Consider the following 16372-nt stretch of genomic DNA (forward strand, 5'->3'; position numbering starts at 1 on the left):
TCCACAGTTTATTGTGATCCACACAGTCAAAGGCTTTGGCATAGTCAATAAACCAGAAATAGATGTTTTTCTGGAACTCTCTTGTTTTTTCAATGATCCAGCGAATGTTTGCAAATTGATCTCTGGTTCCTCTGCCTTTTCTAAAACCAGCTTGAACATCTGGAAGTTCACGGTTCATGTATTGCTGAAGCCTGGCTTGGACAATTTTAAGCATCACTTTACTAGCATGTGAGATGAGTGCAATTGTGTGGTAGTTTGAGCATTCTTTGGCATTGCCTTTCTTTGGGATTGGAATGAAAACTGACCTTTTCCAGTCCTGGGGCCACTGCTGAGTTTTCCATGATCCTACATTATTAAAAAAAAAAAAAAACTAATACTTTAAGATATATACTCACTAAGATTTTAAAATTACAACATGCTCTCTTGCAGGATTCCAATTCTATGAATTTCTATGAATATGTAGCTATAGTCTTTTCAGGGTCTCTCTGGGCTTTTTGGTTTAGCAACTTAAACTCAGTTTGTCATTAACATTTCAGAAATCAAAAAGATATACACTAGCCAAAGGAACATGGAAACAAACAGGACTTTAATAGACAAATTTCTTCAGTGACATCCAATACATACTTGCACTCACCTTTATCTTATAGTTTATGGCCTGGGTTAACAACTTGCTCCTAGTACTGGGTGATGGGGAGTGGGGGAAGTTATTCCAGTTACTTAATTTGTCCACAGAGTGTTTTGGAGAAAGTCTCCCATGAAACGTTCAGTTTATTGCTATTGCTTTTACCCCCTCCTGACAACCTGAACAAACGTGTTCCCTTCTGTTGCTGTTGCTAAGGCTGGAGGGTGATGTTTGTGGAAGATTCTCAGGTTGCCTGCGGAGGGTTTCCTTTTTAGGACTTACACATCTGGTTCAGACTGTCCTCTCCCTTTACAAAGTTTTATTCTGTGTCATTTGTGTTGACCTCTGTGACATTTCCTATTATCTTAAAATTGTTGGAGCCTTACTATAATGCTTTTGGCTCAGCGGTAAAGAATCTGCCTGCAATGCAGGAGACTTGGGTTTGATTCCTGAGTCAGGAAGATCCCCTGAAGGATGAAATGGCAACCCACTCCAGTATTCTTACCTGGAGAATCCCATAAACTGAGGAGCCTGGCAGACTACAGTCCATGGGGTCACAGAGTCAGACGTGGCTGAACTGAGTACATACGATGATTACACATAGGTGACCGAGCTTCTCTGAGTTTTAACCTTACCTGTAAGATATGAGTAAAGACATCTGCTTCCTCGCATCATTGAGGGGGTGAAATAATACACACGAAGCACTGAATAAAGCACACGATACATTCTAGACTCAAGAAATAGAGTCTAGACTGTATGAAGTGTCCTCAAAACACTAAAAATACAGTTGGTGTCTAATCCAGCAGTCCCTCTCCTGCGCATATATCCAGACAAAGCTCTAATTAGAAAAGAAAGATACATGCACTCCAATGTTCAATAGTGCAGTGTTCACAATAGCCAAGACATGGAAACCATCTAAATGCCTATTGACAGATGATTGGACAGAGATGTGGTACATATATACAATGGTATATTACTCAGCCATAGGAAACAAAAAATGAAATAATGCCGTTTGCAGCAACATGGATACACCTAGAGATTATCATACTGAGTGAAGTCAGAGAAAGATAAATAACATATGATATCACTTATATGTGGAATCTAAAATATGAGAAATAACAAACAGAAACAGACTCACAGATACAGAAGAGACTTGTAGTGCCACGGGAGAGAGGGAGGGTGTGAAAGGGAAGGACTGGGAGTTTGGGATTAGCAAAGGCAAGCTGTTATATATAGGACGGACAAAAAACAAGGTCCTACTGTTGTTTGCATACATATATACAGGGGAACTATATTTAAAATCTTGTGATAAACTATAAGGGAAACCATATGTATAAGTGAATCATTTTATTATAGGTTAGAAATCAACACAACACTGTAAATCAAGTCTGCTGCTGCTGCTGCTGCTGCTGCTGAGTCGCTTCAGTCGTGTCCGACTCTGTGCGACCGCATACACAGCAGTCCACCAGGCTCCCCCGTCCCTGGGATTCTCCAGGCAAGAACACTGGAGTGCGTTGCCATTTCCTTCTCCAATGCATGAAAGTGAAAAGTGAAAGTGAAATCACTCAGTCATGTCCAACCCTCAGCGACCCGTTGGACTGCAGCCCACCAGGCTCCTCCATCCATGGGATTTTCCAGGCAAGAGTACTGGAGTGGGGTGCCATTGCCTTCTCCGGTAAATCAAATATATGTCAATACAATTTTTTAAATGGTTTCTATTATAAATTGTATTACTACAAAAAGGCTTCATGAAGAAATTGTTGTCCAAGGAGATTAAGGAAATATTCAGGATAACCACTGATGCAATGATAGAACAGAAGTTTCTTACATGGAATTTTAAAGTGGCTGGTTGTCAGCACGGGTTTGGCAGGTCAGAGCACCCTTGCCTCAGGGACACACAGGCAAAGGATGGGGCTGGAGAGCACACCAGAGCAAAGCAGAGAACAGTGTGCATCACAGTCTTGTCACTGACGATGGCCTGTCAACCCGCCTGTATGTCCAGTCAGTGGCTGGAGACAACGCCAGGACCAGAGGAGGCCAGTAGGAAAGGCTATTTCCCCAGGCTCCAGAAAGGCCATTCCTAACAGCTGGACCATTTGGACAAGACTAATTTTCCTGGGTCATCTAAAACAACTGTTGAATGAATATTTTAATCTCTCTTCCCAAGGAAATAGACAACCGTTTCCATAGGAAAAAGTCTTTTTGGGTGGGCTTTCACCACTATCAACTCTAAAAACTAGGTTTCCAAGAATAAATTAAGAGATCAGAAAATTTACTGCCAGGGATTCAAAATCCAAAAGACATCAAATTATGCATTTCAGTGATCCCTTTGTATGTTTCCTCTCCTGTGTTTGAAATAGCAACCCATCTTACACTAATCTGCTTCTGTTTTCAGAAAATTGATCTGCACACAATGACTGCAAAATACACAACTGTTCTCTTTAAATGAAAGTGAAAAGTGAATGTTAGTCACACAGTCATATCTGTCTCTTTGTGATCTCGTGGACTGCAGCCTGCCAGGCTCCTCTGTCCATGGAATTCTCCAGGCAAGAGTACTGGAGTGGGAAGCCATTCCCTTCTCCAAGGGATCTTCCCAAGCCAGGAATCAAACCTGGGTCTCCTGCATTGCAGGCAAATTCTTTACAGTCTGAGCCACCAGGGAACCCCCAAATGAAGAGGTCCCCAAAGACCTCATCCTTTTTGAGTTTCATTTTGTAATCTCGAATGCCTTTCTCTGGTTTTCCAGTATGTGGACCATGGTTTTCTTTTGGTTGGTGGTGGTCTGTAGTTAAGTTTATCCTCCTTTGGTGGTTTCTCCTGGAGGCTGTTTACATCGACCCCCAAAATTGGGAAAGGAGTATGTCAGGGCTGTATACTGTCACCCTGCTTATTCAACTGCAGTCCATGGGGTCTCAGGTACCCAACTTAGTGACTGAATGACTAGGGACATTTCACAGTGGAGACTTCTGCTTGCCATGTGACCCAAGCAAAGGCAGGCTGCCTCTGCCTTCGTGTGGTCTCAGTTCATGAGATAAACCTGTGAGCTGAGCTGTGCCAGGCACCAGGAGTCAGTCTCCTCTCATGAGCTCAGATCCTAAGGATTACTAGAAAGTCACAGGTATTAGAAAATGTCAATCAAGATCAATCAATCCATACAAACCCCTCCACTCCTCCCAAAATAATCACAGCCACTGACAAAGGATACAGGAGTCTGCCACGTTACAAACAATATGCTGTTCCTTTAATTTCTGGGGAAGAAAGCAGTAGTGAGAGCATGGCAAAGATAGAAGCATTGCCCTCTAATTTTATGGAGCTTTCTTCTTTCTGCAGAAAGAAGATAGATGATAGGTAATATAATCCTCGGAGAAGGCAATGGCACCCCACTCCAGTACTCTTGCCTGGAAAATCCCATGGATGGAGCAGCCTGGTAGGTTGCAGTCCATGGGGTCGCTAAGAGTCGGACACGACTGAGCGACTTCACTTTCACTTTTCACTTTCATGCTTTGGAGAAGGAAATGGCAACCCACTCCAGTGTTCTTCCCTGGAGAATCCCAGGGATGGGGGAGCCTGGTGGGCTGCTGTCTATGGGGTCACACAGAGTTGGACACGACTGACGTGACTTAGCAGCAGCAGCAGCAATATTATCCTAGATATAATATATCCTAGATACATATCCTAGATATATCCTCCTAGATAATATCCCTTTGAACACATTTTTTTCTGAAGAGACTGAAACTGACACAGGTGATGCTACTGTAAAAAAACTGTCCACCCTCATTCCATATCATGGGGCTTCCTCAATGTCTCAGCAGTAAAGAGTCCTCCTGCAATGCAGGAGACACAGGAGACTCAGGTTTCATCCCTGGGTCAGGAAGATCCCCTGGATAAGGAAAAGGCACCCACTCCAGTATTCTTGCCTAGAGAATCCCATGGACAGTGGAGCCTGCTGGGCTACAAGTCCATGGGGTTGTAAAGAACCAGACACAACTGAGTGACTGACCACACACACACACATACACACACACTCAATACAATACAGAGTAAAAATTCTGATGTCATAGAATGGCCATGTGTCTTTTATAAGGAAAAAAATGATTTCTCATAAGAGCTAAACATGATTTTATTGCTAGTGCCTGTTCACTTATAAAACTAAAACCTTTTGTGCAGTTGCTAAATTATCAGTTATTGAAATAATGGGGTATTTTCACCACACTTGATTTCAGATTTACCAGGCTGCTCCGGACATGGCATCTATGAAATAACATAAGAATAAAACACAAGATAAGTGTTTTTCAGCCCAGGCTTCTGGTCTCAAAAGCACCTATGATATAGTATTAAAATCACCAATATATGTTTAAATAACTGCTACTATGTTTCTGTTCTTTGCATGCATGCATGCAAAGTCCCTTCAGTCCTGTCTGACTGAGATCCCATGGATTGTAGCCCACCAGGCTCCTCTGTCCATGGGGATTCTCCAGGCAAGCATACTGAAATGGGTTGTCATGCCCTCCTCCAGGGGATCTTCTATATCCAGTGATCAAACCCACATCTCCTAAGTCTCCTGCTTTGGCAGGCAGGTTCTTTAACACTAGCACCACCATGCCCAAAGAATAGAAATGTCTCTCGATACTGCCTCAAATTCATCCCTTCATGTTTGCCATAGCAAGGGTAACTTGGATGGTTTTTAAACAAGAAATATGTCTACGTGTTTAAACATTTACTCTGACCAAGAGCTCACTTATTGAGTGACCTGATGGCTAGATTTCCTCTGACACTCTATGACTTCACAAAATCTTAAAGAATCATTTTTTTCTGCCAAAATATTAAATAAATTTTATTATAAACCAGCACATTTTTACATTCTCACTTAACCAGTATGTATACTGGGTTAGTCCCTCTGATTCTCCCTATGGATATAGTGATTATATATTAGTGACAAAGAAATGCAAACTTCCATGGGCCTGTTTTAATTAAGGCAAATGATGACTGAGGTTTTGAAACACTGTAATCAAAGGTATCTCCTTGAATGACAAGGAAGTGATACACATGTTCCTTAGCATTCTTCAGAAAATTGCTGATGACTTGATTTTACACCCAGTTATAGAAAATCAACTGACTTAAATGTGAGGATATGATTTTGTAAAACTTAACAACTAGCATTTTCACAGAGATGCTGATTAGAACGTGAGCTTTTTCTTGGTGAGGAAAATTTTAACTTCAGCACATCACATTATGTTCACTTCAGTTCAGTTACTCAGTCGCGTCTGACTCTTTGCGACCATATGAATCACACAGCTCGCCAGGCCTCCCTGTCCATCACCAACTCCTAGAGTTCACTCAAACTCATGTCCATCGAGTTAGTAATGCCATCCAGCCATCTCGTCCTCTGTCGTCCCCTTCTCCTCCTGCCCTCAAACCCTCCCAGCATCAGAGTCTTTTCCAACATGTCAACTCTTCCCGTGAGGTGGCCAGAGTATTGGAGTTTCAGCTTTAGCATCAGTCCTTCCAATGAACACCCAGGACTGATCTCCTTAAGGATGGACCAGTTGGACCTCCTTGTAGTCCAAGGGACTCTCAAGAGTCTTCTCCAACACCACAGTTCAAAAGCATCAAATCTTCAGCACTCAGCCTTCTTCACAGTCCAACTCTCACATCCATACATGACCACTGGAAAATCCATAGCCTTGACTAGACGGACCTTAATCGGCAAAGTAATGGCTCTGCTTTTTAATATGCTGTCTAGGTTGGTCATAACTTTCCTTCCAAGGAGTAAGCGTCTTTTAATTTCATGGCTGCAATCACCAACGGCAGTGATTTTTGGAGCCCCCAAAAATAAAGTCAGCCACTGTTTCCACTGTTTCCCCATCTATTTCCCATGAAGTGATGGGACCAGATGCCATGATCTTCATTTTCTGAATGTTGAGCTGTAAGCCAACTTTTTCCACTCTCCTCTTTCACTTTCATCAAGAGGCTTTTTAGCTCCTCTTCACTTTCTGCCATAAGGGTGGTGTCATCTGCATATCTGAGGTGATTGATATTTCTCCCGGCAATCTTGATTCCAGCTTGTGCTTCTTCCAGTCCAGCGTTTCTCATGATGTATTCTGCATATAAGTAAAATAAGCATGGTGACAATATACAGCCTTGACATACTCCTTTTCCTATTTGGAACCAGTCTGTTGCTCCATGTCCAGTTCTAACTGTTGCTTCCTGACCTGCATACAGATTTCTCAAGAGACAGGTCAGGTGGTGTGGTATTCTCACCACTTTAAGAATTTTCCACAGTTTATTGTGACCCACACAGTCAAAGGCTTTGCCATAGTCAATAAAGCAGAAATAGATGTTTTTCTAGAACTCTCTTGCTTTTTCGATGATCCAGTAGATGTTGGCAATTTGATCTCTGGTTCTTCTGCCTTTTCTAAAACCAGCTTGAACATCTGGAAGTTCATGGTTCACGTATTGCTGAATCCTGGCTTGAAGAATGTCAAGCATTAATTTACTAGCATGTGAGAGGAGTGCAATTGTGTATGCATTATGTACACATTATGTACTCCTCAGTAGAGACAGAAATCTGTTTGTCCACTGATAAAGAAGTTTTGCTGCTATTTACTATTTAGAGGCAAATAAAGCAGGCTGAGTGTGAACTTCACACCAGGTTATTCTACATAATGTAGCCTCAGTATATACTCAAACTTGGTTCAACTTGAAGATTTTATCCACATTTCTGATGATATAACAAACTAAATATTCAGAGAAACAATGAAAACAGTGACAGACTTTATTTTCTTGGGCTCCAAAATCACTGCAGATGGTGGCTGCAGCCATGAAATTAAGACACTTGCTCCTTAGAAGAAAAGCTACAACAAAACTAGACAGCATATTAAAAAGCAGAGACATCTCTTTGCCTACAAAGATCCATATACAGAGCTATGGTTTTTCCAGTAGTCATATATGGATGTGAGAGTTGGACCATAAAGAAGGCTGAGCGCTGAAGAATGGATGCTTTTGAACTGTGTTGTTGCAGAAGACTCTTGCGAGACCCTTGGACAGCAAGGAGATCCAGCCAGTCCATCCTAAAGGAGATCAGTCTTGAATATTCATTGGAAGGATGCTGAAGCTGAAACTTCAATAATTTGGCCACATGATGCGAAGAGCCGACTCACTGGAAAAGACCCTGATGCTGGGAAACACTGAGGGCAGGAGGAGAAGAGGGCTACAGGGGATGAGAAGATTGGATGGCATCACTGACTCAGTGGACATGAGTTTGAGTAAACTCCAGGTGATAGTGAAGGACAGCGAAGACTGGCATGCTCCTGGGGTCACAAAGAGTCAGACATGACTTTGCAACTGAACAACAGCAACCCCTTAGTCATAAAACCATCCGAAATGACTTCATTTGATTCCAAATCTTCCCAGACATGTAAACAGCACTCTTAGCTTGGAATTTCTGACCTAGAGCTTGGCTCTTCACAACTCATGGAATAGCCAAAGAGCTAGGGTCCCAGCAGGTACAAGTTTGGAGGTAGTTATGCTCAATTCTAGACAGCATATTAAAAAGCAGAGACATTACTTGCCAACAAAGGTCCATCTAGTCAAGGCTATGGTTTTTCCAGTAGTCATGTATGGATGTGAAGAGCTCATGCGAAGAGCTGACTCATTGGAAAAGACTCTGATGCTGGGAAAGATTGAGGGCAGGAGGAGAAGGGGATGACAGAGCATGAGATGGTTGGATGGCATCACCGACTCAATGGACATGGGTTTGGGTGGGCTCCAGGAGTTGGTGATGCACAGGGAGGCCTGGCGTGCTGCGGTTCATGGGGTCGCAAAGAGTCGGACGTGACTGAGCGACTGAGCTGAACTGATCCTCAATTCTAGGACCCTTAACTGGTAACCTCATCAACAAGCCAATAACAAGAGAGAGTGGAAGAAATTACCCAGCATGGAAGCACAGAAAAATTTAAAGCAAACTTTCCAGTTTTTCATCCATCTGTTTTCTTTCAAGTTTAGTCTTTGTTTCTGAAATGAGATTTTCCATGTCTAATCCTTTCTGCCACCTCTCTTCCCACATCTACCTCTTGTCTGATGATCTCAGCTGTGGGTCTTTATTATTGTGATTTATGCTGTTCTTCCATACTACCATTTTCTTAATTCCTTTTAGATTGTGTTGAAACATTACATTTCATTTTCATCTGTTTTAAAGGTCCATTCTTTCTGGAAAACTTCCATTGTCTCTAACAGACACTGTTCTCCTTATATGCTCTCTTGTAACAACTGTAGAAAATTTTAATGACTAATAACATTTGTTGATTCATATTTAGCAAATGTTTGTTGAAGATCTGAGTCTGTGTAAGGACCTAGGATATAGGAGGAAATGAGAGATAAGCTAAAACATAGAGTGAAAGGAGAACAGAGACAAATAATTGCAATATAATATGAATAATAGAGTGATATGAAGGGTCTGTGGAAAAACTAGAAAATGTTAGCTTGTTGAGGAGGTTTAGGGAAGATTTCTCCAAGGTTCCAGGCTAGCCAGGTGACACAGTGTTAAAGAATCTACCTGCCAATGCAGGAGATGAAGAGACCCGGGTTTGATCCATGGGTTGGGAATGTCCCCTGGAGAAGGAAGTAGATACCCACTCCAGCATTGCTGTCTGGAGAATCTCAGGGACAGAGGAGCTTGGCAGGCTACAATCCATGGGGTCACAAAGAGTTGGACACAACTGGAGTGACTTAGTATGCATAAGCCTGAGACACAGTATCTCAGAGAGGTCTGAGGTGCTGCTCCCAAGAGGCAAGGGAGGAGTTAGGATATGGAAGAATTTTTGCAACAAAGATCAAGTAATTAGAACATCAACAGATTACCATTAATTAAAGAAAACCAGATATCTCAAATTAAGAAATTTAGTGATTTTCGACTAATGGGAAGATGTAAGAGTCAGGCTGACTGAAATCATTCCTTTGAAGTACACCTCAGCTCTCTGGGACAGCATCCTGTTCTTCATCCTGAGTCTCCTCAGGGTGCATTTGGGGGTGGGGAGCAATGTAGAGACTTGATGGCTACATGATCCTTCGTCTACTGCTATGAGTGCAATATTTTTCATTCCAAACAGACAAAGGTGGGAAAATATTACACAGAAACTGCCTAATTAAAAAGTGTTCCTACAGGGTGGTGACTTCATTTGAAGAGAAGGGACAGATATAAGGAATATTAAGAGATTAATTTGCTGTGATTAAATGGAAAGAGTTGTCAAGAAAGACTACCAGATTTCAGGTTTTTAGCAATAGATTGAAGGGGATCTGTTTATGAAAATAAGGAACACTGAACTGGCACTAGTTTGGGAGGAGAAATAATGAATTCCTTTTTGAATGAGTTAAGATTGAGGAACAGAAAATCATCCAAGTGAATCTGTAGCTGGATTTATGTTTCAGGGGCTCAGAAGGTAAATCTGAGCTGGGAATATAAGTGTGAGAATTATCACTGAGATGCTAATTGAGCTTTCAAACTGTGGTGCTAAAGAAAACTCTTTTGAGAGTCCCTTGGACAGCAAGGAGATCAAACCAGTCAATCCTAAAGGAAATCAACTCTGAATATTTATTGAAAGAGCTCAGGCTGAAATTGTTGCAGGGTGTTTTGGAGACTCTCTAGGAAGACATTCAGGGTGGAGGGGAGTAAGGCATGAACACAGCTTAGTTGTCAGGAATGGTGACTAAACCAATGAGATTAGTCCAAAAGAAACTTCAAACTTAATTCATTCTACATCCTTGTTTAGATCAGAAAAAAATGCACTATTAAGACAGTGATTGTTTGAAAGAGTATTTAAGCACTTGCTATTGTGCAGGGATGTTATATGAACTTAACAACAGACAGTACTTGAGCATGGAGGCTAAGTTGCTCTCCTATCCTGTGAATGGATGTCCACTCTGGGGAGATCAAATGTCAGCCTAAAAACACCTCTTGATTCCTTGCTGCAAATTTGACCTTCAAATTTGGAAGGCAGACCTCACAACACTTTGTATGGAAATTAACAAGGTCATTTTACAATATAAGATATTTTTGTTGTTGTTGTTTAGTTGCTAAGTCCTGTCTGACTCTTTGCAACCCCAGGGACAACAGCCTGCCAGGCTTCCCTGTCCCTCATCATCTCCTGGAGTTTGCTCAAACTCATGTCCATTGGATTGGTGATGCCATCCAAACAACTCATCCTTTTCTCCTTCTGCCCTCAATATTTCCCAGCATCAGGGTCTTTTCCATGAGTTGGCTCTTCACATCAGGTAGCCAAAGTATTGGAGCTTCAACATCAGGCCTTCCAATGAATATTCAGGGTTGATTCCCTTTAGGATTGATTGATATGATCTCCTTGCTGTCCAAGGGACTCTGAAGAGTCTTCTCCAGCACCAAAATTCAAAACCATCAATCCTTTGGAGCTCAGCCTTCTTTAGAGCACAACTCTTAACATCTGTACATGATGACTGGAAAAACGATCATGCTATCACTATACAGACCCTTGTCAGTAAAGTGATGTATCTGTTTCTTAACAGGCTCTCTAGGTTTGTCACGCAACATGGATTGTAACATATATATAGTGTAATGTAATGTATAGTGGAGCAATTTCTTTTAATAAGCTACAAGGTTATCTCTGTCAAGTGAAAAATTAGTGTAACATCTATAGGCTTAGAAAATTAAAAAAAAAAGAATAAGAATGTGTGTAGGTGCAGAACAGAATGTGTGTCAGTGCAGAAATATCTGTGTTCTGTGAAAAATCCAAAAGAAACCTGTGCAGTCTCATGTTGTCATAAGAACACTAACAGAGATGATGGAGGCTCCAACATCTGGACCTTGCCCTAAGCTGTGCAGATGCTATGTAGGAGATGAATGTTAAAGGACCGCTGACTTTGAGGTTGCTATAGAAACAACAAAGATACATCCCTGATTTGTGACATGATGTCCTCATCTCGGTTCTATCCCCTTCCTGCCCTTCCTTCATAACATAGCTGAGTGATCTCTGTTAAACATAGATCTGATCTGATCTCGCCACATTCCATCAGTGATGGCTCCATGTGTAGGAGAGAGTCAGAATTCCTGTGACTCATAAGCACTCTTCATGCAGACTCCCAGCAACTTTTCCCACCTGATGTCATCACCACCCAAACACAGCCTACACTCAGTGGTAACAGGAATTGGCATCTCTCTATAGACCGTGTACCCTGCCCTGACCTTCCACACCCACTTTATTCCAGCTCATGGTTTCCCTTTATCCTCCCAGGCATGGTTCAAGCAATGCCTCCTCCAAGAAGCTTTCTGGGAAACATGACTGCTCTCACCACCCCCTCTCACGTGTGTGCAAGAGTATGAACATGTGTATGTGTGTGCACATTCATGAAGTCCACACACAAAAACCTGCATTTTATTACCTATCGCCATTAGTCCCAGATGGTGCAGTTGGTAAAGAATCTGCCTGCCAGTGCAAGAGATGTAAGAGACTCGAGTTTGATCCCTGGATCAGAAAGATTCCCTGGAGAAGGAAATGGCAATCCACTCCACTATTCTTGCCTGAAGAATCCTATGGAGAGAGGAGCCTGGCAGGCAACAGTTCATGGAGTCACAGAGAGTTGGACATGACTGAACAGGCACACACACATAGACCACTCACTAAGCCCATGCTTGACTATGGCATTCATCCAAGAAATGATAATTACCCAACTCTCATTTCCTTGTAGATCATGAGCTACTTGAGGTTTTGTTGCTCCACATAGTAGGTCCTCAAAAGGTATTTACTGAATATTTGAGTAAATAACTGATTGACAAGGAAACCAAAGATTGGGTTGATACTAATAGACTCTGGCAGATCAAGCAACCTAGCATAGTGAAAATGCTTGTGTAGGGGGGAGGACACATTGGTGTTTGTTTTTTTTAAGTTCCTTGCTGCCCTCTGTGTCCAAATGCAAAATACTAGCATCCTCCCCTGCTGCTACCAAAAGGTAGACTAGAGTAGATTTGTTCTAGTTCTCACCAAGATTCTCCTGTTACAGCCCATTTTGTCTATTATTTTTTTATTTCAAAAATAAAATAGCATGTGGCAGAGACTCATCACAAACATCTCATCATTGTGGCTGCGGTAGACACCTTAGAGAAGCCCTCTGCCCCAGAAAGTGTCAGTGAAAACTATAAGGTTGCCTTCATGTTGGTGTCTTTATAATGATCTCAGAGATCACTCTGCTGCTGCTGCTGCTAAGTCACTTCAGTCATGTCTGACTCTGTGCAACCCCATAGACAGCAGCCCACCAGGCTCCCTGTCCCTGGGATTCTCCAGGCAAGAACACTGGAGTGGGTTGCCATTTCCTTCTCCAAAGCATGAAAGTGAAAAGTGAAAGTGAAGTTGCTCAGTCCTGTCCAACTCTTAGTGACCCCATGACCTGTCCAACTCTTAGTGACCCCGTGGACTGCAGTCTACCAGACTCCTCCATCCATGGGATTTTCTAGGCAAGAGTACTGGAGTGGGGTGCCATTGCCTTCTCCGCAGAGATCACTCTAGACAGCAATATAGTAAGTCGCTACAAGGTGTAAGTCATGAATAAATGCTACCAAAAAGTTCAGCAAAGACTACTCTCTGAATATGTGGGAGTACACTTTCAGGGATGTCACTAAGTCATTTCTGACTCTTTGTGACCCCATGGACTGTAGCCCACCAGGCTTCTCTGTCCCTGAAATTCTCCAGGCAAGAATACTGGAGTGGGTTGTCATTTCCTTTTCCAGGGGATCTTGCTGACCCAGGGATTAAAGTCAGGTCTACTGCATTGACAGGCAGATTCTTTACCATCCGAGCCATCAGAGCAGCCCTGGTATACAGGGAACCTAAAAGCTCTGTATCTCTAACTACTGAGACAGGTTTGATGATCAGCTCTAGAAAATTTTAAACAGTTCTCATCACAGCAAACAGAGTGATCTAGAAAGTAGATAGGAGTTTGTGTTGAAATGCAGATGTATTAGAAAAAGCATTATTTCTAAGTGCATATAATATGTGCATGATTTGAAATATGCAAAATTTGTAAATAAAAGAGTTAAAGATTCCATCTAGACATTTGGTTATTTTATCTAATTTAGAAAGTTATGCCTTCTTTCTGGCCTATTTAAAAATCTTTATGGAACTTTAATCACCTGTGTTTGTCTTACATTTAGGCACCCAGTGAGTAATAGTCAAGTCTTACTAAACTGAGGGGTGTAAAATTCCTCATTTCTTTCTAATTGTCAAGGCTAGTCAAACAAACACTAGTTGAGTTCTAAGCTCCCAAAAGTGGATACACCTTAGATTTTTTTCACCTGTGTGTATATAAATTTTACCAATTCTTAATAACTAAAGAACTTGAACTTAATGCTTCTGCTTTATTCTTAATTTAAAGGCTATTTTATTGGTATATGATCACTTCACAGGGAAAAGTAAATTGGGCATTGATTGAGTTCCCAATCAACCTCTTAGATAATTTACAACAATCTTACAATCTTTTTTTAGGGGAAAAGAGGCATCATTTGAGACCCAGAATTCTGAGGCTCAGAGAGGTTAAATAACTGAGCCAGCCACCAACGAATCTGTAGTCATGCTCTGTGTGTTTACCTCCCGGAAAGAGAAACTTGGCTCTCACTGAAAAAAAACAGCAGTTTATTCATGAATCTAAACTCTGCAGACTGAAAAATTAAATGCATGCCACTCAATTCTGGTGGTATGCAGCAGAATATTTTCCTGTATCTCTTTACTATGTTTCCAGATAATTTGCAGATTAGTTTAAATGAATGTCTTAGTGCGACATTGTTTCCTGTCCCATTTTATTAACTCTGAATGCCTTTCTGTGCATCAGTGCCCACGGTCTCTCTTTCTCTAATTGTACTGTCTCTTTTGCAAAATTTACTGCTTCTGAGAATGTGTGTAATGGGCAAATTTTTTTACCCTGTGTAACTCTAGATGAAATGTCTATCATCTAATAGTGCCATCATATCTGCCCTTCTAAGCCAAACAGCAGTGGAGGAAGGGAACCTGCAGGCCCATGGCACCTGTCCTTCTTGCTACTTATTAATGCATCTTTGCACAAAACAGGTGTTTTGTTTAAAACCTGTCTCAACTCTGGTTGCTCACTCTCTTCCACCTCCAATCACTCATCTCTATTTTCTGACCTAACAGTTGGTTAACGGGGAAAATATTATGACCCAGTTGCCCATGTGCTGCTTTTTAAAAAGGCAATAAACCATCCGAATTGGCTGACTTCCCTTCAAAAACTTCTCAACAAACTTTTGCTGAAATGGCAGCAGGGAGAAACCTTAGCAGATGGACTGTGGATGCACATGCCCATTTGGGGACCCTCACAAGAGGGAAGCCTCATGGCTTTTGCCACTCATTTATCATTTCCATGCCTGTAGCAGACCCATGGAAAAAAAGGCATTCTCAGATCTCCCCAAATTACATCCTTTGAAATCAATTTCAGTTACCACTGGGTGATTTGGAGTCAGTATCTAGCCTGCAGGGTGGTCCTTTTGGGGTCTCTGTCCATAAATAAATCTCCCCCTCAATTTAACAAAGACAAAGCTCTCAATGAACTCTGTTCAGACTGAACACAGTATAATTTACTTTTCAATTTCACACCCAAAGATTCTGTAATGGGGGGAATGTAGGCGGTTAAGTTTGCAGTCATACCAAATGGGTTTTTAATATTTAAAATCCATCTGTTTACTTACAAAGAGTAAATGCTTGGAAATGAGCCTTCTGAAATGCAAATGAAGAGCTGCAAGACTTATTTCTGCTTGGGAAAACTCAATGCTTTCCTGACAAAAGGGAGTCATAATGGCTCCTGTGGAATACAATAATATTACAAGTGATGTTTGACCCAATAGTGCATGATATGTGTATGGGGAAATCTGTGGTCTCTTGTTTGTTATGACTGCATCATGAAATGCTTCACGAATGTGTGGAAAGAGAGGAGATTCACATTAGCAAGGCATTTTGAAAACTGACAACTGAAACAATTCCGGGATGTCTTGGCTTATTGAAACAGCTAAACAGTCAGTCAGTGTTTCAGAAAAGGCAGTGTAATTTCTATTGCTACTTGTGGAGTACCACTGTGAAGGTACACCTCTGCTGTAATAGGTTTAACCAGGATTTAGCCTCATTCTTTGTTATTGTTTCTTAACATTGAGAAATCAAAGTTGACTTTTAGGAAGTCACTGTTCTCAGTACATGATTTCATAAAGAATCACGGTAATACAGTTTTTAATAAAGTATGCCCTGGTGGTAAAGAACCCGCCTGCCAGTGCAGGAGACATAAGAAACACGGGTTTGATCCTTGGGTTGGACAGTCCCCTGGAGGGCATAGCAACCCACTCCAGTGTTCTTGCCTGGAGAATCCCATGGACAGCCTGGCGGGCTGCAGTCCATAGGGTCGCACAGAATCAGACACAACAGAAGCAACTTAGCACACACATTAATATACAAAAGTTAAAGATTGCTAGCTCTATAAATAAATGTTATGATGAAATTTTCAGATAATCTGCTATGCCTTCAGTAAAAGTTACTAGCATTAAAACTCAGCCAGATACACCCCCACTGGTAGCTTTTCTCAGAAACCCTTAAGCATTGTTATTTCACTACCTAATAGAGCAAGGGGCTTCCCTGGTGGCTCAGACAGTAAACAATGTGCCTAGAATGCAGGAGACATGGGTTCGATCCCTGGGTCTGGAAGATCCCCTGGAGAAGGGAATGGCTACCACTC

General features: G+C 41.7%; 1 protein-coding gene across 1 annotated transcript in view; it reads left to right on the top strand.

Moving 5' to 3' along the window:
- Nucleotides 1-16372, top strand: part of GALNTL6 (polypeptide N-acetylgalactosaminyltransferase like 6) — a 1480702-nt gene that overhangs the window by 965177 nt on the left and 499153 nt on the right. The gene's annotated exons all lie outside the window — the stretch shown is intronic.

The sequence above is a fragment of the Oryx dammah genome, unplaced genomic scaffold (genome assembly GCF_014754425.2).
Source record: "Oryx dammah isolate SB20612 unplaced genomic scaffold, SCBI_Odam_1.1 HiC_scaffold_1, whole genome shotgun sequence".
Lineage (NCBI taxonomy): Eukaryota > Metazoa > Chordata > Mammalia > Artiodactyla > Bovidae > Oryx > Oryx dammah.